General features: G+C 41.8%; 1 long non-coding RNA gene across 1 annotated transcript; it reads right to left on the bottom strand.

Annotated features, from left to right (window-relative positions):
* Nucleotides 1-722: 722 nt before the first annotated feature.
* On the bottom strand, nt 723-26,335 carry LOC133117042 (uncharacterized). Its single transcript, XR_009705921.1, has 3 exons — nt 26,224-26,335; nt 23,526-23,632; nt 723-1,494 (listed from the first exon to the last, which is right to left on the bottom strand). It is a non-coding gene; the product is annotated as an uncharacterized LOC133117042 (long non-coding RNA).

Raw genomic sequence — 26,335 nt, 5'->3', positions numbered from 1 at the left:
AATGTTAAGTAAAAGCATTCGATGGTGATTAGATGTAATCCAGCCTTAAATGTCTATTTATAAAGCCAGTAACAATAATTAAAGTACAGTTTATTTTCAATAAAGCTTCCTCCACCTCAATTTATTCCGTTGTCAATTCCCAATACCGTCGGCTCCTTCCAAATAAACAATTAGGAGCACAAGGTTAATGTGGGGGCTCGGTTCTGTGTGTCGCGACAGATTCATTTAAGGTTTTCAAACGTATTAACTACTTAGTTAGGAATAGGAATATTTAAAATATGAAAACAAAATCAATTAGTAATTTCCACAGGAAGGCAGAGGGTTCATTACTTTTTATCACCGTGATTTATACGCCCTTTAAGTTCTATGATAAACTTATTAGTGTTTACATATTACCAGAGCAACAATGGACTGAAAAATTAATTATTACATCCATGGAAATACAAAGTTCTAATTTAACAAATATTCCATTATCATAAACAGAGCACAAGGGAATTAATGCAAATGTTGTCTGTAGGTAGAGGCAATCATAGACTACATACATTATTTGTAATATAATTGGATTTTTAATTCAATCAATTAATGCACCAAATTAAAGAACAGCTGTATGATAATTGGATATCTAGGTAGGAATGCATAATTGTGATAAAGAACATTCACATGATCAGGTCTGTAAAATGACAAAATTCTGATTTGTTTTATTATGAGAGGTTTAACAGGTTTAACAGTCTCAGTGGAGCACAAGACAAAAATATTGCTTGATAACAATGAAAATAAATATTAAAACAAATGTTATGATACAAAAAATATATATATTTTGTTCATTTGTGAGAATGCTCTATGTGCAAAGTGCATGTAATGCTTTTTCATGTAATGCTGCTCTTAAATGTAATGCGTTTTCATGTAATGCTGCTCTTAAATGTAATGCGTTTTCATGTAATGCTGCTCTTAAATGTAATGCTTTTTCATGTAATGCTGCTCTTAAATGTAATGCTTTTTCATGTAATGCTGCTCTTAAATGTAATGCTTTTTCATGTAATGCTGCTCTTAAATGTAATGCTTTTTCATGTAATGCTGCTCTTAAATGTAATGCTTTTTCATGTAATGCTGCTCTTTAATGTAATGCGTTTTAATTTAATGCGTTTTGCTGTAGTCAAATGGGCTGTAAAAAACACCAGGCAAGGAGTCAACAAATGTTTATCGTTAGCTTTAACACTCAAAGAAACGTAACTGAATGAATGAATTGAATGTAATAGAATAGACGCATTCGCTTTGAACTCAAAACTGAGGACAAAACCTTCTGGACCTCACTATCAGAGGAAGTCCTGTTGTGTGGAGGTCATCTGTGGAGACAAGATGCGGGGGGATTTCTGGGGGTGATTTCTCGCTTTCATTCCCGTGTCAATGCTGCAGATGTCTGCGGCCATTCATCAGTGATGAGTGACTGTGCATCTCCACACCAGACCTGCGTCAGATACAGGAACCACACCAGACCTGCGTCAGATACAGGAACCACACCAGACCTGCGTCAGATACAGGAACCACACCAGACCTGCGTCAGGTACAGGAACCACACCAGACCTGCGTCAGGTACAGGAACCACACCAGACCTGCGTCAGGTACAGGAACCACACCAGACCTGCGTCAGGTACAAGAACCACACCAGACCTGCGTCAGATACAGGAACCACACCAGACCTGCATCAGATACAGGAACCCTGGACCTCCCCGGGAGGAGGTGCCACTGGTGCCACATCACTGCCCAAACACCCCAGAACCAGCTCACACCCCAGAACCAGCTCACCCCCCAGAACCAGCTCACACCCCAGAACTAACTCACCCCCCAGGCTCCAGCTGCATCTGTGAATCAGCTGCAGGACGGTGGCTGCACTGCAGAAAGGTAAAGCGACTTTACTTACAGAGGCTGCCAGTTCAAATCCCAGACTGTGCACTCCCTTGAGTAAGGCACCAAAATGATTCTGTCCACCTGACCAAAGACCCTCGCTCATTGGTACACCACAATCCTTTAACATCTATTTATTACACCTAAATATGCGCAAAACAGACATTTTACTATGACACTCATAAAACAATTAAAAAGACATTTTATGATGTACTATGCACTGTTGGGTTTGCAAGACCATTACCTTCCTGCATTGTACTGCCGTTGTAAATTAATGCTACGCTGTGACATTTATGGTAATCAAGCTCTCCAGAATCCACGCATCTCATCTTCCTGGAGAGGAGGTGAGGACTCTTCTGGATCAAGAGCACAGCTGGCAGAGTGACAGCCATCTCCATAACAACCAGCCTCACACCAAGACGGGCAGTCAGAAACGCACTACGACGTCACAACAGACAGGACCTGAAAGATCGTTTTCTTCTTTGTCAGGGGGACTCTGTCTGAGCTGCACCAGATAAATGACGTTGGCTTCGGTAGGAATATGAACTCACGGGAGGGCTACCCTTTAGACACGACTGCATTGATAAAATCGCCACATTCGTTCAATTGTAATAATCTCGCTTCACGTAGACAGCTAGCAAACGTGCTCCCTCACCATATAACTGTACTGCCTCTGTCCAATTCATACAAACATCAATAATAAACCTGTAAAATAAGTAAAACCTGTATGCATGATCACTGCCTCGGGGTGGTGGTAAATCAACACCAAGATGGCATTAGAAAAAGCCACAAAATGGCTTACATGAATGGCATGGATGTTTTTCAGTCTGTGAAGAGACTGTGAAAGGGGTTATCGTGAACGGCATCACCGGTGTCTAAATAAATCTTACATTCATGATATGAAACCAAGCCCACTGTTCCATACCAGAAGAGCACAAATATTCTGTGACGTAATTATTTGAGTACGCACTATTTAATGTAAATAGAATCTGAGCCACAAGGAACTTGGCTTGCCCAAAAAAATATCAGTTTACCAGGATAACTGTTTTGAGGAACCCATGGTTGTTAACACTGTCGAGTAATTACACTCACCTTTTAAAAAAGTAACAAAAATAATCCAAATTTGCACAGGGCCCTTTTACTTTTTCATACCATTTATAAACCGTAAAAAACTTAAATGAAAAGCAATCTTGCTTTAAAATTTTCAGAAAGGTCTCATTTCTAACTCGGTACCATTTAGAGTTCAGGTTTGCTTTCGATCACATACAGATTAATTGTAACAGACATTTAAATCAGCGGTGCCCAAACCCAACAAACTACGAGTTTACCAGCTCCGAATTATGAAAAAAAGAGGCACCTCCTGCCTAGTCAATTCCGTGGACTAAAGGAAAGAGCTACATGTTAATAGGTCCAATTAGCCTTTTCCTTTTACATTTTACATTTACATTTTATTCATTTGGCAGACGCTTTTAATCCAAAGCGACTTACAAGTGTTTTGAAAATGAAAAGCAGAAAAAGGTGTTCATTTAGCGGGAAGCCTGAGCACACAGGCTTGGCTCCTAGTGAAGCAGATTTGTTTTTGGACTGTGCCTCCCAGCAAACGTCTCGTATTGATAACGGGCGGTTTGTCAGAGTTGACAACATCTTTATTTACTGCAGTAGGTGTTCTCCCGGTAAACAGCCTCTTAATTGCAGTAAAGTGATGCTAAGCAGTTGGTTGGAGTCAATGAAACGTCTTTCACACTACAATAAACCCCCCCAAAAAAAACCTGTTGTGCCAGCCCTTATAAGGATGTTCCGTAAGCACTTACAGGGCATTAATCAAACACCAGGTCTAATTAAAAGAGCTTTAAACCAAGCCTTTTTTTTCTCAATGTTGCTCAGGTATGGCAATAATTTCTGATCAGCCAAGCCTGGACGACAAATAATGAGGAGCAGGACGGCATTGTGATGAGTGATGTCAGCATCTCAGAATGACCTTCCCTCCACTAATTAATTTTCATCCCTAGAAAAAAAAAGAAAAAAAAAGACCCTGTTGTTGCACATTATTAATTGAGTTCACAGGAAGATGTGCCTGATTAATTTTTGTTGATAATACTTGTCATTCTCGGCAGCGTCGGTGATCATTTTATGGGTTTTTTGCCTCAGTCTTCCTCAAAGTTGATCTTAGTCATCGCTGATGTGATTAATTCCTTCTCGAGCGATACCTGCTCAGGAGGAACGAGGGGTTTTCGATCGTTACGTTTCGCCAACTTATCTCCTCTTTTGTCTTCATAAGCATAATAATCGCTCGATGTTAATCTTCCTCATCAAGTGAGTTTGGATGAGTCTGTGGCGTGGGGATGCCGACAGTAAGCACTTCAGGGTTATCCTGCGGGGACAGCCTAACCGGGACATCCTACAGTCAACGCTTCACGCAATCACAGACACAGTCACAAGACATAAGCAAACAAAAAAAGACAGAGCAAGCAGATTACATTTTTATTTGAACATTCAAAAACTGAATTACATGTGTGGTCCAGTCATAACATTCGGTCACGTGATCAGCGTACAGTGATACATGCGTTTCCATTTGCGATATCCGGGAAAAAAAAAAAGGCAAAAACGAAGACTTCCAAACGAGCTGTCGAGAATTATTTTCCAAGAAAAAAAAAAAAGAGCTGGCCCAGCTTCCGAAGCCTGGCATTGAGAGATATGATTAAAATATTTTTTTCCGTGTTGTATGGAAATCCATTAAGCATTAATAATACCAGCAACAGACTCGTTAATGAAAAAGTGTAATTTCTCTGAAGAGGCTCACAGTCGCCTGTGAAATGCGGATGTCACCGAGCGGGTATTAATGCGGCCCTTAATGAATACATTGGCAATTCCCCAGCATTGTCCTTGACAGTATAAAATTATGTGAATAGTGCAGCTTGTCATTGTTGTGAAACAATATTAATTGAACCATAATTATGTCGGGCAAATTGTTGATTTTTTTCATATATCACACGCTGATTATGCTCGGTGTAATAAAGTGCTGCACTAAGACTAACAAATAGGATCCATCGTTCCATATTTCACAAAGAAAAAAAAAATCCTTTAGCTTATGACCTCAAAAGAAAGCAATACTATATGGACGATTCAACAGAATATTTGTATTAAATGAATACCCATGTGATTACAGCTATTATTCAGTTAAAGGTCTGTCAGACTACTTTTAGTATATTATTACTTTACAAAAGGGATTTGACACATACTACTATACTATTCTGTTTAAATACAAACTCAGATGAATGTGCGCAGTAAGAATGGAAAATGCAGGCGCCTAATCTGGAGCATAACCTTGTCAGCATGGTGACACCACACAATCTTCATTTTCACATCCTCAGGACCTGAAGGACATAAACCTCTTGATTTGAAAGACACTAAACTGCTCACACGAATGAATACAAAGCATGCAAGACCCCTGACACACACACACACACACACACACAGCCATTTTGCATCTCTCACAGAAACGTACTATTGTATTGTTTTAGTGTTGTTAATGTTTTGGGGGTTTTTTTTGTTTGAAATTATCACATATATATATATTTATATATATAGTAGTGTCTTTGGGTTGGAAAAAGCGCCATATAAATCAAATCTATTATTATTATAACACTTACAGAGGGAGAAAAACAGACCCACGGTTCAACAACCAGACCAAAATCAACCATTAAAATAGATTCAATTCAAGCCAACTTGAATTTCCCCATATGAACATTTGTGATATTATTTCTCCCCACAGCAACACGAGCCTCCATTTTGTGTGTGAAGAGAAGGCTCGGTGCAGCCACTGTGAGGGAGTCTCACAGAGCCCCAGCATCCAGGCATTCAGCTGGAGGGAGCAACAACAGGCAGTCTATAATATAGACATCTTAATTACAGCAGAACAGATACTTTAATGAGTGGCATTGAGCCCTACACTGAGGTCTAATGAGCCCGAACAGGCTAAACCTAAGGCCACTCATGACCAGAAACACATAATGACAGAGGGAGACTGATACACACACAATAATAATAATAATAATAATAATAATAATAATAATAATAATAATCACACACCCTTACGTCTGAATACCAAACTCAAACATGGTCTAACCCCAACACAACATTGGGTGTTGGATATAGGTGCTTGAATACATTCATTTAAAAATAATAATAATGAAGTATAACACATTTCAGTATGATTGAATCGGGTCCCATTGCGTTTGTAAAGATAAAAATGAACACCTGGTTATATGCGTTTCAAAACTTAAGGGCAAAGAATAAGGCATAATGGTATGAATAATGTTACAAGACCATTTAGTCCCCAGAATATACCCTACTATAGTCCTCCTCACAGATATGGGGAGCTGTTCATGCCAGGGATCAGGCATCAGGGATCCATCAGCCAGACTGAGATTAAGCATTCTCCAGTTTTTCTTGCAGACTCTTAAAACCAGAGATATTCTGATAAGAGATATGTACATAAACAGGAGCGAATACAATGGAAGAAAGTATAACTGCATTCAGTAGCACTAGCGTAGCATTCAGTAGTGCTAGCATAGCATTCAATAGCACTAGCGTAGCATTCAGTAGTGCTAGCATAGCATTCAATAGCACTAGTGTAGCATTCAGTAGCGCTAGCATAGCATTCAGTAGTGCTAGCATAGCATTCAATAGCACTAGCGTAGCATTCAGTAGCGCTAGTGTAGCATTCAGCAGTACTAGCATAGCAACTTTTTTAGCTGGATAAATATTAGTTGTCACGCCTGATGATTCACCACATTGAGGCAGACAAGTTTTTCTTCACACACAAAAAAAAGTAAAAGATTTATAATATTTATCACGTTTTAAGTAGGGCCCTTAATGAACTTGCCAATTGACTTCCGTTCATTTATTGGCCTTTTTTCCCATTCATTTAACAGGCTGAGTGCTCCATTGTAGCACAATTACCCATAATCCATAGCACAGCCATTCACAATGAATGGAAGATTTGCTAATTGTTGCCACCATTATATCATTATATCACTCACATCAAAGTATCTCTCCGATGACAATTTCCTCCAGCCATTTTAAACCCTCATAAGTGAGACATTTAGATGTTAACAGAAATGTATTATTGCAGCATTACACTTCAGTGAGATGGCAGTTGGCATAATCTACAAAAACTATGATTAGAAAAATTTCTAGATTTCTAAAGATTTAAACTGCATGAGGTAGATATTTCACTGCGCGAAATGAACGGCGGGAGCATGACACAATAAGAAGGTCTTTATCACAGAGTCAGAGCCTATATTGTCCGCCATTCCGTTTCATAATGTCCGCCATTCCGTTTCATAATGTCCGCCATTCCGTTTCATAATGTCCGCCATTCCGTTTCATAATGTCCGCCATTCAAAGCCAACCTGCCGCTTCAGATGAAGGAGGGATAAAACAAGAGAAAAAAAATACGCTTATTGCAGAAAATCCTTATGAATCTCCGGGAAAGCTTTTAAAGCAGTCAGTCCAGCTTGGGATGCAGTAGTTGAGAGAGCTCCAGCACGGCTTTGGGGTCTCACGGAGGAAAAGTGCTATACGTAAATGATCGCGCTGCGGTTCGTTTCTTTAAACGATTTCAGAGGAATTCCTGTCGAAAGAGGCATCATCACAAAAAAACACTATTTTTTTATTTATTTTTTTGAGTTAGCTACTGTATTGTTGTACTCGGGGTATTCTAGCTGCCAACTGTGGTATGCTAGTTTGGAAGTTGATGTATTCTTCAAGGGTTCCGACTGTATCTGTATGGTTACACTAGGACTCAGAACTGTACTGTCCTCTCAGGTCCTCTTCGCACTTGTACTTGTGTTTGATCTGTATAACGTCGCTCTGGATAAGAGTGTCTGCTAAATGCCTTGTAATGTAATGTAATGTAACAACCGCAGCGTCGCTGAAGTGGCTTTTCTTACAAACGATTCAATCATTTGCACTGACAGAATTTGCATGAATTGTTTGAACAGATTTCTTTTGCCATGCATTGGTTTTAAAAGTGTAAATAGTTTTTTTTTTTATTTGCTGAGTTCATTGTGGTTTTATCTCTCTCACTGTTACTAAACGAAACAGCAAGTCTGTGAAAGACCCCATAGACTGTCGCAGTTATAACATGGAGATATGATCCATTGTTATTAAACTACTGTACGTGTCTTAATAACCAGTGTACCCAGCTGTGTAAACTGTTCTGTCAAGTGACAGAAGCAGCAGATATTGTATCAGCCTAATATAGCATTAATATTATTCCCAGGGTCCTTGTAAACCTAATGATTCTTCTGTGCTGAGGGCTGATTTCAGGGAAGTCATGTGGTTATAGTTATCAACACGAGACATGAGCACGCTGAATATTTGGCAACACGCTGCAAAGCTGCTTGGTATCCATGAAAAGGCCAAGCTTTCCTGTTTCTTACTCTTGCTTTGGGAGGAACATTGATTCTTGGATGGCAGGTTGATACGGAGGTTGGGTTACAGAACTTTTAATCAAAAAGATGCAATTGGTTAAAATCCTAGACGGTACTGCATCATTTCAGCAAAAGCAATGTGTAAAATATAAGATTAATTATAAGATTCATTAATGTAATTACACCTGGATTAAGGCATTTGTAAATAAAATTATCGTCTTGACGACGGAAATGAAAATGTGTCTGGAAATACAGCATTTGTGTGGTGAAGCATCAGAAAAGCCCAGCGAGTGAGTGAAGGTTAGGCTTGTTGAAAGATCTCACCTCATCTCCAGACATTGACAACAAAATGTGAAATGATTTATTCAGACATGTCTTTCAGAGGAAAGCCATTCATATCCCGGATCAAAGGGAGACAGCCGCACTGTCCAAGTCAAACATAACCCCAGGTTATAAACATATTCCGCTGACTGCACACACGTTTCGTCATGAATCCAAAACGGGCAGCTGTTTGATGATACACAGAACCCTAAGGATCCTTGGGGGATTTTTAATTTATTCAATTTCAGCACTTTTCCCTTAAATTCTCAGCCTGAAAACTTTTCAAAATAACATCTCCACACACTGTCACCGTTTTTTTTTTTTCTTCAACGAAGCAGAAGCCATGAAATAATGACATTCATGTAGAACTTTGATAACATGCTAACACACCAGTGCCCATCGTGTGCAATTCCGCAAATCACAAATTAAACATTTTCTAAATAGGGGGACCAATTTAAGCAGCATGCTGAAAAAAGTCGTCAGATATTTAATATGAGTATTAATTAAATATGAAATGTTTCATCGGGTTACAAACGACTTCCTATGTGCCATCTTCACTGAAGGCCAACCAGGTAGCTTTTAATCAGTTCTAACACATCCAGTCAAAACCATACATGGAAGAAATATAAAATATAACGCTGCACAAAGGCCCAAGCTCTAAGCACCATGTCTGCACTGTTGGCCTCTATTTAAGAGTCCCCAATAAGTTGCCTCCTGATGCTCGTTATCACGCATTTTACTTTCGCTTGCTAGCCTGCTAGCTTTCCTTCCCTTCTCTAGCTCATCTGCTTCATTTCTGTCACCCCATCTGGTGAAGAATGGTTAAAATACTGCACGCTAAAATACAGTAGACATACTAAACTTGCTACATCACCAGCACCAACATGTAGAGGGCGACATGGCGACATGGCTCAGGCAATAAGAGCAGTCGTCTGGCAGTCGGAGGGTTGCCGGTTTGATCCTCCTCCTCCTCTGCTGTGTCGAAGTGTCCCTGAGCAAGACACCTAACCCCTAAATGCTCCTGACGAGCTGGTCAGCACCTTGCATGGCAGCCAATCGCCATTGGTGTGTGAGTGTGTGTATGAATGGGTGAATGGGAAGCACCAATTGTACAGCACTTTGGATAAAGGCGCTATATAAATGCCAACCATTTACCATTTACGTAGAGGGAGGCATCATTGAGAGGGCTGTAGCTGACCCAAAGTGGAAGAATAGCCATAAAATCTGACTAACAAGCATTGATCCTAGTTGACACACCAAAATTGTAAGAAACTATTATTATTGCAATAATTAATCTGAATGAAGAGTAATCTACATTTACACTGAGCAGTTATCCAGAGTGATTTAAGTGCCTGCACGTTCAGGCAAAGAACAGTGCCAACACAACCGTGGTGAATAAATAATCATACAACATAAATATAGATACCATAGTACAGTGGTTTCCAAACTCGGTCCTGGAGTACCCCTGTGTGTGTTGTTTTTTGTTCCAACCACAATTGCAATCCAACTTTTAACAAGCTGTTATTTTTTTCTTAATTAGGTGCTTTTCATGTTTAGAGGGGCTACTTACCCTCATAAACCACATTTTGTCAGATAGCCATGCATACCATAAACAATAAAATTCCCATGTTTTTTTGTGCTTATCGTGGTACATTTTACAGAGGAATAGCATAAAAAGTTGTCAATTATTTTTAGCTGATTTAATTAAAGACTGGAGTGAATCAGTAGGCTCTTAACTGGTGAATATGTTGACACCTGACCACCTAACATAACCATTTTGAAAGTAATGAATGATTCAAAGGTTAAAGAGAGTAAAAACAAGGAAAACCTGCATTGTTTGGATACATTTAAGGAAAACAATTACAAATGAAATGATAAGCCTATTAGTCAACCTCAGTCTTATTCGTTCCCTCTTTTTAAAAAATCTGTTTACAAGATGGTACAATAAGCACAATATGAACATGGTCATTTTATTCTTCATGCCATTGCAAAGCTAATTCTGGCATAACGTGGTCAGGTAAATATTACACCTCAAGACAAAAATCACCTAATTAAGAAAGATTAACAGCTTGTTAAAATTATTCAATGGCAATTGGGGTTGGAACAAAAACCAGCATACACAGGACTCCAGGACCGAGTTTCGGCACCACTGCCATAGTGGACATCATTCCACCAGTTACATCCCAGCACCTTGTATTTTTAAACAATTACTTTTAGATCCTGTACGGTTCATGTCTGTGTGTGAGCTTAATGAGTCGGCTGTCAAGTGCGTCATGACAGGGCCTAATCTTCCTTGGCATGTTGGTCTTTAGGGATGACCAAATTTGACTCAGTTGATGATTATGTTCTATATGAATACTGCCCTGGCACGAAGTTCCTATACGAATTTTAGTTCACTACACTGCAAAATTATTTTGTGTTTATTTATTTCGACTAAATACCTACCCCGTGAGTTGACTTGATCTCTCTTCTGTGAGCATGTCTGGCCTGGCGTGGATGGCTCGCAGGAATGCAGCATATTCTCTCTGCAAATGTACCGATAACAATGAACACCATAACAACAATATCAACGACTTTTTGCCGTATTTACATTTTAACGCGACTAAAAATGAGTTTACTCAGCTGCCTAGCAGGATAGATCAAGCATTTCCAAATGATTTGCGTTTCAGTTGCACCTGTTAGCTAGCTTTCTACAAACACAAAAGCGTACGAATACTAATAAGCGATAAACAACAAACGAGTTCCGATACAGCCAACTGGCAAACTATACATTTTTCATAAAAATGACTTATAATAATAATGTAGTGTGTCTTTAGAATGAGTTTGCAACTTACTGCCAACTGCACGCAGAGTGGTTAGAAGCGACGGATTGGTATCGCACCTCCGTAACTCTTAACAACTAAAAAGAAGTTGGGAGAAAATATAACCCGCACTTAATTAGACCAGCCTGGAAACCGAAAAGGACATTTGACACGGATAGACAGGAACGGCAGTGTACAGAGTATCGGCCGGGTGGATTTTCTGACTCAAAGAACTGCAAAATTACGCAGAGGAAGCGGTGTTACCTACACCTTTCTCAAGTGGCCAGTAGATCCGTCATTAGATTCAAGTTCATTTGCATATTCCAGTGACATCATGACGTTAATTTGCGTGTATATACATTATATGATTATATAGAGCTCATTATATTCCTGTAACTGCAGATGAAGGTCAGCATCCTTCTACACTCAAAAGTGCCTACAAAGATACAAATGCTTGTTGCAGGTGTGGTACCCTATAGGTGCATAAAATCATATCACTAGCCAGTGATATAGAATGAATTTGTACCTTTTTTGCTGGAAAAAAAACAAAAACATACAAATGTATACCCCAAGAGAACACTACTGTACTTTCAGGGTACATTTGGGAAATTTGATCCTTGAAGAACAAAAATGTACCTTGAAGAACAAAAATGGCACTTTATTTCTGAGAGTGTATGTCGAACAGGGGCTGGAACCTGCAACTCTACATTTGCCAATCGTACACTGCTATACACCCAGCCCCGACTACCATACATCCACTACAACTACCCCACACTCCAACTACAGCACTGTAGCTACCCCACACTCTATTACAACATACCCCACACTCACTACCTGCCCCACTCATGTTCTCCATTGATTTCCCAGCATATTGATGAAGGGGGTTGACTGTTATCAAGAACAAGCATACACACTGGGTCCCCACTTCCAAGCTTAAAACCCCCCAATTTTAGTCAAACATGGCTGATAGCTGGTAATACGGTAGTTAAGTGAGCTATAATTGTTTACGCCGTAACACTGGAATTACTGCGATTGAGGGAGGGAGAGAGATAGATGAAGTGCTTTACTCCACACACTGCATGGCGTGATAATGGCCTCCAGCCTCCATAGACTGATAATGACTTCAAACACTTAGCAGCAAGCAAACACACGCTGAATCTGGCTAATCAGCGCAGAATTGAGATTTTAGTGGAGATAGCAGGGAAGCTTATTACATTTTGATACAGTGTAGACATTATAAAACACTGATTAAGTATGAAGCGCACAGGGGCAGAATAGCAGACTTCTCAGAAATATATATTCAGGTTTCCAAGTGCAAGCAGAGATGCTGTATATGACCGAGATATTGTTGAATCGAGCCTGTATTTTTCCATCAGCAGAATCTGGCTGTATGATTCTATATAATATGCATATAGAGACAGCGACACCAATAGACTGCTGTCTATTGGTTTAGACTTACATTACATTACATTACATTATTGGCATTTGGCAGACACTCTTATCCAGAGTGACGTACAGTTGATTAGACTAAGCAGGAGACAATCTTCCCCTGGAGCAATGGAGAGTTAAGGGCCTTGCTCAAGGGACCAACAGCTGTGCGGATCTATTGTGACTACACCAGGATTAGAACCACCGACCTTGTGGGTCCCAGTCATGTACCTTAACCACCTTACAGGCCGTCCCTGATAAGACATATTGTTCTTCTGCTGCTGTAGCCCATGCTGTAGCCCACGTCAATGTTTGATGTGTTGTGTGTTCAGAGATGCTCTTCTGCATACCACTGTTGGAACACATGGTTATTTGAGCTAGTCACCTTCCTGCCAGTTTACGACTGTTGTGACTGAAAATCCCAGGAGATGAGAGATACTCAAATCACCCTGTCTGGCACCAACAATCATTCCATGGTCAAAGTCACTAAGATTACATTCTGTTGTTTGATTGTCTGAACAACACCCAAGCCTCTTGACCATGTCTTCATGCTTTTGTGCGTTGAGTTGCTGCCACATGATTGGCTGATTAGATATTGGCATTAAGGAATGTGTGTGCAGGTCCACCAAATAAAGTGGTGACTGACTACATCACCTCAATTATAAAGGACTGATTACTCTCCTTGTGCCAACCACCGCAAAGCAAAAGGATTGAATTCCATTCTTCCCAACATAACATATTGCCAGAGCTTCTGTTTCCTGTGAACAGACAGTAATTGGTTAATGTTTTATGTCCTGTGGCCTAATTCAATACTACTGCAAGTTCTTCAATCAGTGGGAATCAGTAAAAACCAACAGAAAAGAAAAGGGCTTTTCTGATAGTTACGAGCAGACTGCACACCAGTATCTTCACACGGTGAGCATCTGTATGAGCTTAACTGGTGAAACAGGGCAGGGCAGGAGTAATGAATGACGTCTCGATCCTGAGGAATCAACACAAACACAGTCTTACATTGAACCATATCAACAGAGAGGAGGTGTCAAACAGCTAATTTCAGGTAAGTAATTTGGGTAAAACCTTTCAAAAGAACACATCATTTATTTAAGTAATTCTTACTGCACCCACACACGTGACTAAGGTAGGTGCTTACTCAATGTCTATGGACACACTGTAGTAGTAGTATAGTTACATACACAACAGTAAGTTCTGAGTAAGTGTTATGTAGTTACATTCTGCTGTAAATGTTTGCATGTACAGTGCAGTCCCTACGTATTGGAACAGTGGTATAATTTCCGATCTTTTGGCTCTACTCCAGCACATTAGATTCAAAATGAAACTATTAACATCAGAGCATTTCTTTAGGAAATAAAAACATCCATATCTATATAATACAGAATATCTGGCAAGGATTGAACATAATATATGAGCGGAAATTGTTTTAATTTGCTGACAAACATGAATGGAGTCCAATGGGAAAATAAGCTTTTTGAGTGAAAATATAGGTGTCACTTGGGGACAACTTCATATGAATTGGTAAAACTGATAACTGGAAAGCTTGACCCTTGGAGCAAAGCAATGGACACTAATCATCTCTCATTCATTATCCTTCTGGACCTGCCAACACCCCAAGGCCTGATTGATTGGTCTGAACACAAACCACTGTCTGTGATTGGCCATCTCAAATCATTCTCTGGCCACAACCAATTTGATTTAAATATTTTACCCCGAACTGTCTTAGGTTTTTGGCCCAAAAGTCCTTATGCTCCAATCATGTTGCTCTAAGCACCATTTTTACCGACATTGTATAACAGTTTTGGACTCTTTTTGCAAGACAGGCAATATTAATTTCCAAGATAGGCGTAAGAAGACAGTTACATTTTAATTTCATAGTCAGTGTAATTCTTGACTGAAAAAGAATATATTTAAAATATGGTGGTTGTGAGAACAGCTGAAAATGTTTAAAAGACTGTTTGCAATCCAATGGGAACACGCAGTTCTACTTCTGAGTGGCTCAACTGGACATCCTTTTCAGCCTCTTAGAGGAGCAGAACAGGACGCTCTTTGAACCCTTGGACACCTGCATCCATTCAGCAGAATAACTAATCCTGTCACGCAACTGAGGGAACAAACACCCGGAATCATCTGCAGAGGACCCGGCCCACGGTGCCAAACCCCGGTCTGTGTCTTAAGACATTCAGCTTCATTTCAGCGTAGTCCGAGTTCTGTCTTGCAGCACCACCCACTGGTGTAAAAAGGTGCGAATACAAGAATGCTTTCCCTACAGCCTGCATAGCATCGAGCACAAATGTGGGGTTTATATATTGTTCTAGAGATCCTTAGCTCTCAGTTTAGGATGCATTCTATTTGAGTGATTGTATTCCAGCGTGCTGTTCGTTCAGTTTAGAAAACTAAAAAGGAGCCGTGAATTGCTATTGCACATTACTGTAGCAAATACTGTAAAAAATAACACCTGTAAATGCAATCTGTACTCCAATTTGAAAATGACGTGATATGAGGGATTATATGGAAAGATCATTTCTGAGGTGTCAATGCACAAACAACATTCAAACAATGGGCATTCGTGTTCTCAAGTCCTACAAGTGACCTCGTAAACTGTACTGACAAGGTTAAGGGCTGAACAGCGTCCCCCAAAATAACGGTCATAAACCGCTTCCCAAACAACACAATCAAAATCGCACGGCTTTCCTCATTGTTTAATCTCCGTGTTCCTATCGGAGATATCTCTGTTGGTGGTCTTATCTTTGACCTTCAGCTTGTAGCTTTGTCGAGGCTTCCTCCGAGATGCCAGATGACCTTCGCGGAGATATCATTAATCTCTGACCCATTTGACGGTCCCCTCATGTGGAATGCATATGCCGAATTGCGGCAGTTTCGCACAGTAGGGGTGAAGCGGAGTACTCAGAAAAATACGAGTTGACACGCTTTATCAAACGAGGGGAGAGCCGAAGACAAAACATCTGCTGCTGCTGTCGTAAGCAATCTGGCCGTGATTGAATAAAAGTGTCAGGAAAAGGGCCGCTTGATGGTCTTTTGTTCTCTGCTATCCAGCTTGATGTTAGTTTGAGCTGTCAGGGGGGAATCGCGGCGGTGTGATTTATCAATACTCGCAGTGACCTTGCGGCTCCACCGGAGATGTGTTAGCGCGCCGCGCCCCCAGATTAAAACTTTAAACTAAACGCCTGGAAAAGGTTTATTCGGGTGCTGAGGACCCTGTTTTCTTTCTGAAAGCCAGAGGAGCGAGGTGTTTTTAGGAGATGGGATCTCACGTCAGTGCAGTTAGGAAGCTGTGTGGTGAACTGGTTAAGTGGAATCAGAAGGGTACAGGCCAGGTTTTAGGGTGGGATATGTCTGCTGTACCCTTCAAGTGTGTGTGTGCGTGTGTGTGTGGCAATTCAACTGCTGTTTCCAAAGTAAATGAAAAAAATAAAATAAAATACTACTACTAAAACAACAACAGCTACTTACTAAGAGGCCTACTACTACTACTATTAATAATAATAATAATAATAATAATAATAATAATAATAATAATAGAAAAATAGTAATAATAAAAGACAGTGAACAAATGGAAAAGGTTTGTAAAGACATGAGTTTTGACAGGACCCAACAGAACGGATATATAGATTTGTGGACAATTAATTGTGCTACACACTATTGATTGAAGTAAAAGACAGTTAACCTGATAGAAATCTGCAGTGAATCCAGAGGACACACACACACAGAGAAGAGAAGGCCTGTCCTGAACCAGGGGATGTCATCAAAGACCAGCACATGCAAATATCATCAAATTAGATTTTATTGTTCAGCCACATCACTACAATTCATGCCAAAAATACAAAAAAACTATCAGTATCAGTTTTCATAGTGAGCAGACAGAATTTTGCCCAAAGATATATAAAATGTCCAAACCTATCCTTTAAGAATACCATTCCAGATACACTACGATATGTGTGCATGCATGAGAGAGATGGGGTTATTTCTAATGCAGGTCCATTGGCTGCACTGGGGTAATTAATACGCAGAAAAAAACAGAAGCCTGTATGCCAGACTGCTTTTTGAATTTGGGAACCAAGGCAGACTTCCAGTTGTAGCAGGTATGTGGGGGTTTTTGAGTTTTAAAAATATCGATCTGAAAAAGTAGCACTGGGCTTTGAAACTTTTCATATGTCTAAGAGAAAATGGATGTCCAGCTATCTCCACAACAACTGCAAAATGTGAAACCAAAGCCAACCTGTTTTTCAACAATGTCAAAGCAAACATACTTTCAATACAACAAAATGAGCTTTAATCAGAAACCCTTTAGAACAATATCACAGATTTCTTCAAATCTCCTCTCATTTTTGTCAAGATGTTTTTAAGCTACCGGTCTCTCCACATTGCAATGAAGCAGATGTTACGCTACACAATGAAACATTCATTACTCCAATAAACCCATCTGTGGAACTGGTTTTTATGCAAATGTCTGAGGCATCTGCATAAATGAAGTTCTAATTAATACCTTTGAACAAGCCCCCAGTCTCTTTGATGCCAAAGTCTACTTAATTATTAAAAAACAGTTAAAAATTACAAATTGTTCACAATCTAAAAACTTTATCAGGATTTTGTTTCCCAAATAGCCCTTTCTTGATTAAAACATGTATTATTTCTTGACAGTCACGCTCCTATTTTTCTCATAAGTATTGTGTTTGAGACATGGGAGCTATATTAAGTGTCCATAAACACATATTTTAACAAATTAAAACAAATTCATTCAGATTTCATGTATTATTTGTCTCTATTTAAAAAGATTCTAAATATATGTTCCCCCTTTTCTCCAAATTGTGAATGTCCAGAGATAGTTAAGAAGCTCGTTGTTGCAATCAACACTATTCATTTTGGAGAGTGCAAGCAAGAATGTACAGTACTGTTGTCTATCGCGTGTGATCGTCTGTGCTGTAGTCTGTAGTGTGTGCTGTGGTCTGTAGAGTGTAATATGGACTATAGTGTGCGCTGTGGTCTGTAGTGTGTAATGTTGTCTGTAGAGTTGGATGTGGTCTGTAGCGTGTATTGTGGTCTATAGTGTGTGCTGTGGTCTGCAGAGTGTGCTGTGTGCTGTAGTCTGTAGTGTGTGCTGTGGTCTGTAGATTGTAATGTTTTCTGTAGAGTGTGATGTGGTCTGTAGTGTGTGCTGTGGTCTGCAGAGTGTGCTGTAGTCTGTAGCATGTGCTGTGGTCTGTAGAGTGTAATGTCTGTAGAGTGTGCTGTGGTCTGTAGTCTGTGATGTGGAATGTGCTGTGGTCTGTAGAGTGTAATGTCTGTAGAGTGTGCTGTGGTCTGTAGTCTGTGATGTGGAATGTGCTGTGGTCTATAGAGTGTAATGTCTGTAGTATGTGCTGTGGTCTGTAGTCTGTGATGTGGAATGTGCTGTGGACTGTAGAGTGTAATGTCTGTAGTGTGTGCTGTGGTCTGTAGTCTGTGATGTGGAATGTGCTGTGGTCTGTAGAGTGTGTTCTGCCTTTGTAGTCCCAAACAAGGATTAGTCAGGGTTTGGGTTATATTGCAGATTTACACAATATTTACTGCAAACTTTAGTGACCACAAGGCTTATCGGGATTTGTAATGCAAAGATTAGGCATTTTAGATTTGCGTGCGCAGAAGGAAAGTTCAGGGAAGAATTGTAGCCAATTGTAGCAAATCAGAAAACATTTTCAAATGCATACCCATGACTGGAAAAAAAACAACAACCTGAAATACAAAGTGTAAAGGAGATTAAATCAAGCAATCTGTTTGACTGAGCACTGCTCAGGAGTAATGCACCTCCGGAATAAAACACAATGCAGCAATCCTCTGCCCATCCTCATGGGGGAAATTTCCTAACTACTGAAGTAATGTATCCCTAGAAACATACACTCTTTTAAAGATTCCTTTGTTGTAGCTGTGCCTATGAAACCAAATTAATTTCCCCAGGTTTTTGCAAAAGAATGTAGAACATGTGGCAATGAGATTTCCTTAGAGCATAGTGGTGATTGGCAGGTCTGCTTTTCAAGGGATGCTGATCTCTTTAATGGTGAAGGTGCCCCTCTCCTCACGCACTCCTGAACTCAGAGCAAAACCCAAACCCCATATTCTCTCAGAGTTCTGGCTCCTCATCAAAACACATTTAAATCGCCGGGTAATAATGCTCAGATAATGCTTACTTTGGTTTATTTCTACAGTACCTACATTTTACACAACTACTGCCAAACAAAGTGAATCTAATATAGTGCTTTCAAGACATGTTCGTAGCAGACCATAAAGAAGCAATTCATAAATAAACGTGTTCTTAAAATAATTGTGCAGCCAAATTTCTAGCCAACATTAGCAATTTGACTTCTAATCATTATCTGTGCTGCCCCAGCAGTTGTTGAAGGGACACGAAACCACCACTGCCTAACACTGCTCCTGGAGATCTGCCATCCTGTAAGTTTTCACTCCAACCCTAACAAAGCTCACCTCATTCAACAGCAAGAGCAGGACTGCTCAACCCTGCTCCTGGAGCTCTACCATCCTGTAGGTCTTCACTCCAACCCTAACAAACTACACCTCATTCAACAGCTAGAGCAGGGCTGCCCAACCCTGCTCCTGGAGATCTACCGTCCTGTAGGTCTTCACTCCAACCCTAACAAACTACACCTCATTCAACAGCTAGAGCAGGGCTGCCCAACCTTGCTCCAGGAGATCTACCGTCCTGTAGGTTTTCACTCCAACCCTAACAAAGCACACCTCATTCAACAGCTAGAGCAGGGCTGCTCAACCCTGCTCCTGGAGATCTACCGTCCTGTAGGTCTTCACTCCAACCCTAACAAACTACGCCTCATTCAACAGCTAGAGCAGGGCTGCCCAACCATGCTCCTGGAGATCTACCGTCCTGTAGGTCTTCACTCCAACCCTAACAAACTACACCTCATTCAACAGCTAGAGCAGGACTGCCCAACCCTGCTCCTGGAGATCTACCGTCCTGTAGGTCTTCACTCCAACCCTAACAAACTACACATTACATTACATTACATTACATTATTGGCATTTGGCAGACGCTCTTATCCAGAGCGACGTACAACAAAGTGCATACCCATACCCAGGGATAAGTTCGCTGAAAGACCCTAGAGGTAAGTACAATTTCAACTGCTACCTGTACAACAAAGATAAGGACAAGGGCCATTTTTTTTTTTTTTTTTTTTTTTTAAACAAACAAACAAACAGAGCAAAAGTGACCAAAGTTAACTATCCAAACACTGCTTACCTAGCCAACTAAAATACCGATACACAAAGCAAGTCACAGAGACAACAATTAAGGTTCACAGGGAGGTAGGGAGGGATGGGGAGAGGTGCTGTTTGAAGAGGTGTGTCTTCAGCTTGCGCTTGAAGGTGGGGAGAGATTCTATAGTTCTGACCTCAACGGGGAGTTCGTTCCACCACCGTGGAGCCAGAACAGACAGTAGTCGTGAGCGTGAGGTGGAGGTTCTGAGAGGGGGAGGTGCCAAGCGGCCTGTGGAGGCTGAACGAAGAGGTCTGGCAGGGGTGTAGGGTCTGATGATTTTTTGCAGATAAGCTGGGGAAGACCCTTTAACTGCTTGGAAGGCTAGCACCAATGTTTTGAATTTGATGCGAGCCATGACAGGCAGCCAGTGGAGGGAAGTAAGCAGGGGGGTGACATGTGAGTATTTGGGAAGGTTGAAGACCAGGCGAGCTGCTGCATTCTGGATGAGTTGGAGGGGTCTGATGGCGGACGCTGGGAGGCCAGCCAAGAGGGAATTGCAGTAGTCCAGGCGGGACAGAACCATCGCTTGGACCAGGAGCTGGGTCGAGTAGGGGGTGAGAAAGGGGCGGATTCTCCGTATGTTGTATAGGAAGAACCTGCAAGACCGGGTCACCGCCGCTCATTCAACAGCTAGAGCAGGACTGCCCAACCCTGCTCCTGGAGCTCTACCGTCCTGTAGGTCTTCACTCCAACCCTAACAAAGCACAACTCAAAGCACACGCCCCAAGAATTTCAAGTCAACATTTTCCAGTTTGTCACCCAAACCCCAAATGTAAGCCTTTTAGCGTTAACTGACTCGCTTTTTATAATATATAAATAGCCAAAAGGGCTAAAGGGCTTTTGTTCAATCAAAGCCATCTCTGTATTATTTCTTGTTCCACCCATAGCTACACATGACAGATTATCTTATTTCTGAAATTATCTTCAGCTAATTACACAGCAACTCTAGGCTATTGCTAAAGCAGCAGGTAAGATAATGTTCTTTCTGTGTTCACACAGAGGTGCTGATGGGTATGAATATGGAAAAGTGTTCTGAAATGTGATTTAGTCCACAGTAAAGTCAAGCTCCGTGCATGCATTAAAAGGAGACAGTAAGTGTTCAACATGTCTGAAATGGTATTGCTAGCCATGCTATTGCCCGTTAGCTAACGGCTTTTGCATTAGACCCTGAAATATTACATATAGAACAGTTAGTTCCGACCTCCCAATTTGATTGGCGGAGAGACATACAAAGGAAGCGAAATCAAATAGTTTGGTTGATTCATCGTTTCGTATCTTGGACTTCAGTAAACGCCACAGTGACAATATCTCACGGTACAGTAAGTCACTCTTTCTCGTGTGTTATTGCATACGCACGCCTGTTGGCTGTTTATGTGATCTCTCTTTGTACCCGCTTCTCGATTTGACGCCATTTTCATCTCCCTGTGTCCTTCGGTCCGAGGTCGCTGTCAGTGCCTCCGTCTTTTAACTCACAAACAGGAATGAAAAACTTGGAAACTACATTTGTTCGACACATTAAGACCATGAAAATTCAGCCGATACACATTACGGACACGAAAGAGGGCTGTTCCCAGTATGTCCACCAACTCGTTACAAACGTCAATACTCCTCCATACGCCACATTACAGGAAACTGGGGCTGAGCAATCAGCTGTGCATATCAATTATATCATTGGCGTTCTCAGCTGAGGGCAAAAACAACACATAAACAATATATCATTAGTTTTAGAGGCCACGCTACGTCAGATCTGCCTGCCGCGTTAAACGCCATTGTCTGCGCATCCTGTTTTTCTAGCGTGCATAACTCTTGACTCATTTTCTAAATTTGCTGAAATTTGGCACAATTTTGGTCATTGTCTGTAAAGGTGTACAAACCGCTTTTTGTGTTTCACGTGGTTTGGAAGCCATTTTGGAAAAGGTGAAGGCACAAAAATAGGTCCCAGACGTTTATTCCTTTCTTCCTTTCACATGAGTTTTAAATATTACAAGAGGGCCATTATGTGCTCTATCTCCAGCTCGAAAGGTAATTGTGGCGCAAATATAGATATCTCGTTCAAAAGTGTAATTTTAGTATTTTTAGAACAGATAGAGAGCAGGGCACTGTGGGGTTTAAGCGTAAACACAGAGGTCTGACTCATTCGTGGAATTTAAACCTTAAACCAGGTTCTACCAGAACGGATTTTGAGCCCCTGAAGTATTCTTGCAGTGTCTGTTCAAACGTGGCTTCTGTTGAAATTACACAAGCTCTGTTGAATCAAGGCGACCTGTGGAAACTCAACAGACTGCCAGTTCCACAAGACAAACGAGCATTTCAGTGAAATTCAGAGTGTTCACCAGCCCAACGGTGCTAAAGCAACAAAACACACCCTGGAAGTGTAGCAGTGGTCATTTATTTATTATTAAGTTATTTAATTTTAGTTAAATTTAAGTCCCCCGTTGTTTTTTTTTCCTCCTTTTTAAATAGCTGGCAAAGGTTCATGAAATGACGTCAAATTCCAAGTCATCAGGCGGAATACAATTTGGCGAAATATCTTTTATTTTTATTGCGTTATAAAATTATAAGAGTTCTGTGCCTTTCCAGGCTGTGGCTGAATCTTCTGCTTCCATTGACGTCTCTGTGAACCCTCTGACCCTGACATGCACGTCATTGGTTATGCACTCATCCTCCCAGCCTCTGATTGGCCCAGGGATGTCCAATGAGGTCTGCATCAGCAGGTATGTACACCGCCCCGTCACCATCCGTGGGCGTAGCCCCAACAACACAGAAAACAAACTGAAATCCACCCCCAAGAAACACGTCAAGGTGAACAGCCAGAAATCACTTTTAATATGATATGTAAATGAATGCATGCCAAACGGAATATGGCTTGCGCTGGACTAATACACTCAGACATGATCTAATCAGACTGCTCTGAGCGGTGCAGGGCTAGGGGGCCAGTCTTCACTGGACCCATTATGCTGATCGCTGCATCCAAAACAGCCGTCGAGAAGCTCTGCTACCTGACTGTCCAGCACAGGACACACTCGGAAACCAAGAGCGGTCTATGATATCTCGCTCTGATGCGTGGACTGGCCCCTGAAATCTCACAAGCACTATAAGGAATAGAAAAGGAAAGCCGCAGTGGATAGCCTCTTACTGAAAGAAACGGGTACGGATGAAATCTAAAGCTTTTGTGCATTTCACATCAGGGTGAGGCAGCTGTGCATCACAAACCATCAACTCAAAGAGTGTCACTCAGACCACTGAGAGCTCTCTGATAAAAACAAGTATCCCACTGATCACAGGGAGAAGATATTGCTGAAAAAAACTAAAACCATTCAATTTTGGGAAAAGACCGACCTTGGAAGTTGTCCGAGGTCAGTGGCACTACGGCCGTTAGCCCCGGTTTCAGCCCCCACCATTAGAGAAGGGCCGCAGTCCACCGTTCAGCGGATTTCACAAAGTGCCTGAAGCAATAGGAGAGGAACGCACTCAAGGAGTGACTCATGTCCACAGACACAGGAAACAGGAGTGACTCATGTCCACAGACACAGGAAACAGGAGTGACTCTCATGTCCACAGACACAGGAAACAGGAGTGACTCATGTCCACAGACACAGGAAACAGGAGTGACTCATGTCCACAGACACAGGAAACAGGAGTGACTCTCATGTCCACAGACACAGGAAACAGGAGTGACTCTCATGTCCACAGACACAGGAAACAGGAGTGACTCATGTCCACAGACACAGGAAACAGGAGTGACTCATGTCCACAGACACAGGAAACAGGAGTGACTCTCATGTCCACAGACACAGGAAACAGGAGTGACTCATGTCCACAGACACAGGAAACAGGAGTGACTCATGTCCACAGACACAGGAAACAGGAGTGACTCATGTCCACAGACACAGGAAACAGGAGTGACTCTCATGTCCACAGACACAGGAAACAGGAGTGACTCATGTCCACAGACACAGGAAACAGGAGTGACTCATGTCCACAGACACAGGAAACAGGAGTGACTCATGTCCACAGACACAGGAAACAGGAGTGACTCTCATGTCCACAGACACAGGAAACAGGAGTGACTCATGTCCACAGACACAGGAAACAGGAGTGACTCATGTCCACAGACACAGGAAACAGGAGTGACTCTCATGTCCACAGACACAGGAAACAGGAGTGACTCTCATGTCCACAGACACAGGAAACAGGAGTGACTCATGTCCACAGACACAGGAAACAGGTGTGATTCTGCTATCTACAGACACAAGAAACAGGAGTGACTCTCATGTCCACAGACACAGGAAACAGGAGTGACTCTGCTATCTACAGACACAGGAAACAGGAGTGACTCATGTCCACAGACACAGGAAACAGGAGTGACTCATGTCCACAGACACAGGAAACAGGAGTGACTCATGTCCACAGACACAGGAAACAGGAGTGACTCATGTCCACAGACACAGGAAACAGGAGTGACTCTCATGTCCACAGACACAGGAAACAGGAGTGACTCATGTCCACAGACACAGGAAACAGGAGTGACTCATGTCCACAGACACAGGAAACAGGAGTGACTCATGTCCACAGACACAGGAAACAGGAGTGACTCTCATGTCCACAGACACAGGAAACAGGAGTGACTCTCATGTCCACAGACACAGGAAATAGGAGTGACTCATGTCTACAGACACAGGAAACAGGTGTGATTCTGCTATCTACAGACACAGGAAACAGGAGTGACTCATGTCCACAGACACAGGAAACAGGTGTGACTCTGCTATCCACAGACACAGGAAACAGGTGTGACTCTGCTATTCACAGACACAGGAAACAGGAGCCATTTTGAGCTTCTGAGGCGGATTACGAAAAATGCCTAACTCCGCCGCAATATTATCTCTCGTGCGGAATTGGATTTCCAGGAGCTGATTAATGATGTTCTGTGACCCTTGAAGAACGCAAGACTGAACGGAACAACACAGGAATCTCATTAATGCTCTACATACAAAAACAAATTTTGAGCCGCAACATGAATCAATACTTCTGAATTACTGAACCCGAATACATGGACTTTTAAGAGGGACTTTAAATGACAAGTTAATTAAAAATAAGTTGTTTTTTCTTTTTTTTTTTGGCGAAAGCCTAAACTTGGTGATTTTGCTCTGGGGGATCTGAGGGGCAGTCATTGTCCCACACATTCCAGGGGAGCTCAGGGAATGTGAGGTTGAGTTTCCTCTGTCTGTTTTATTCTCTCTCTCTCCGCCGGGCGAACAAGGCCGGGATTGTGTGTTCCCAGGGGGGACACCTGTGAGCCGGCCCCCGGGGAACGGGCCCTTCTCCGGGCCCTCGCTCCGGTCAATGGCCGATTATGTCCCCGGCAGATAGACGGCCGCCCGCTTCAAACAGCCGACATTCTTCGGGCAGATTAGCCCAAATTATGTTTTATTATTTTGGCTTGCTCGGGCCAATTGAGCCCCGTCCCGTCTCTCTACGGGAGGAACACAAAGAGCGAGTCGACGTTTGAGGTCCGTCCAGCGCTCCCCGAAAACACAGAGCCCCCCTGTGTAACGGGGCGGCCCGAAACAGGCTCTGTCAGCGCAGACATCCACCCTGTCACTGCCCCAGTACATGTCGGGAGATTAAAATAAACTGCGGGAACATGTGTATCAATGTGATATTACTGACCACCAGACCAGCGCGGCCAGGAGCGGGGGCATGGGGGAGAGAAAAAAGGGGGAGCAGGAGAGAGCAAAGGGACGAAAGCTGTCTCTATAGAAACCCAGTCCTTTTAATTCAAACATCAATTATAATAGCATTGCAAGGAACAATTTATATTGATGAATGCTTTCTGAGTTACAGTAATTAAATTATTCCATTTAATTAGTGCATTATATTGAACATCTCTCGGGAGGATTGTCCCAGCGTTGTCTGCTGTTTAACAAACAGTGACTCATTTTCCGGGAGGTAGAAATGATTACAAGCACTTGAGCAGAATGCGTTGCCTTCATCACATGGTGTCAGATCTCATCCGCAAAAACCAAGCTGTGCTCACCCTTTACTTCCAGAGTCTTCTGCCGGCGACGACCGCACACAACAAATTAACCAGTGGACTTGACGCAATTAGGCTCTATGTTGTTTGTTCTGTTATTACAGGGGACTCCACA

Source organism: Conger conger, chromosome 17 (assembly GCF_963514075.1).
Source record: "Conger conger chromosome 17, fConCon1.1, whole genome shotgun sequence".
Lineage (NCBI taxonomy): Eukaryota > Metazoa > Chordata > Actinopteri > Anguilliformes > Congridae > Conger > Conger conger.
The sequence above is the reverse complement of the archived record's forward strand: the minus strand, read 5'-3'. Positions and strand labels throughout refer to the sequence as shown.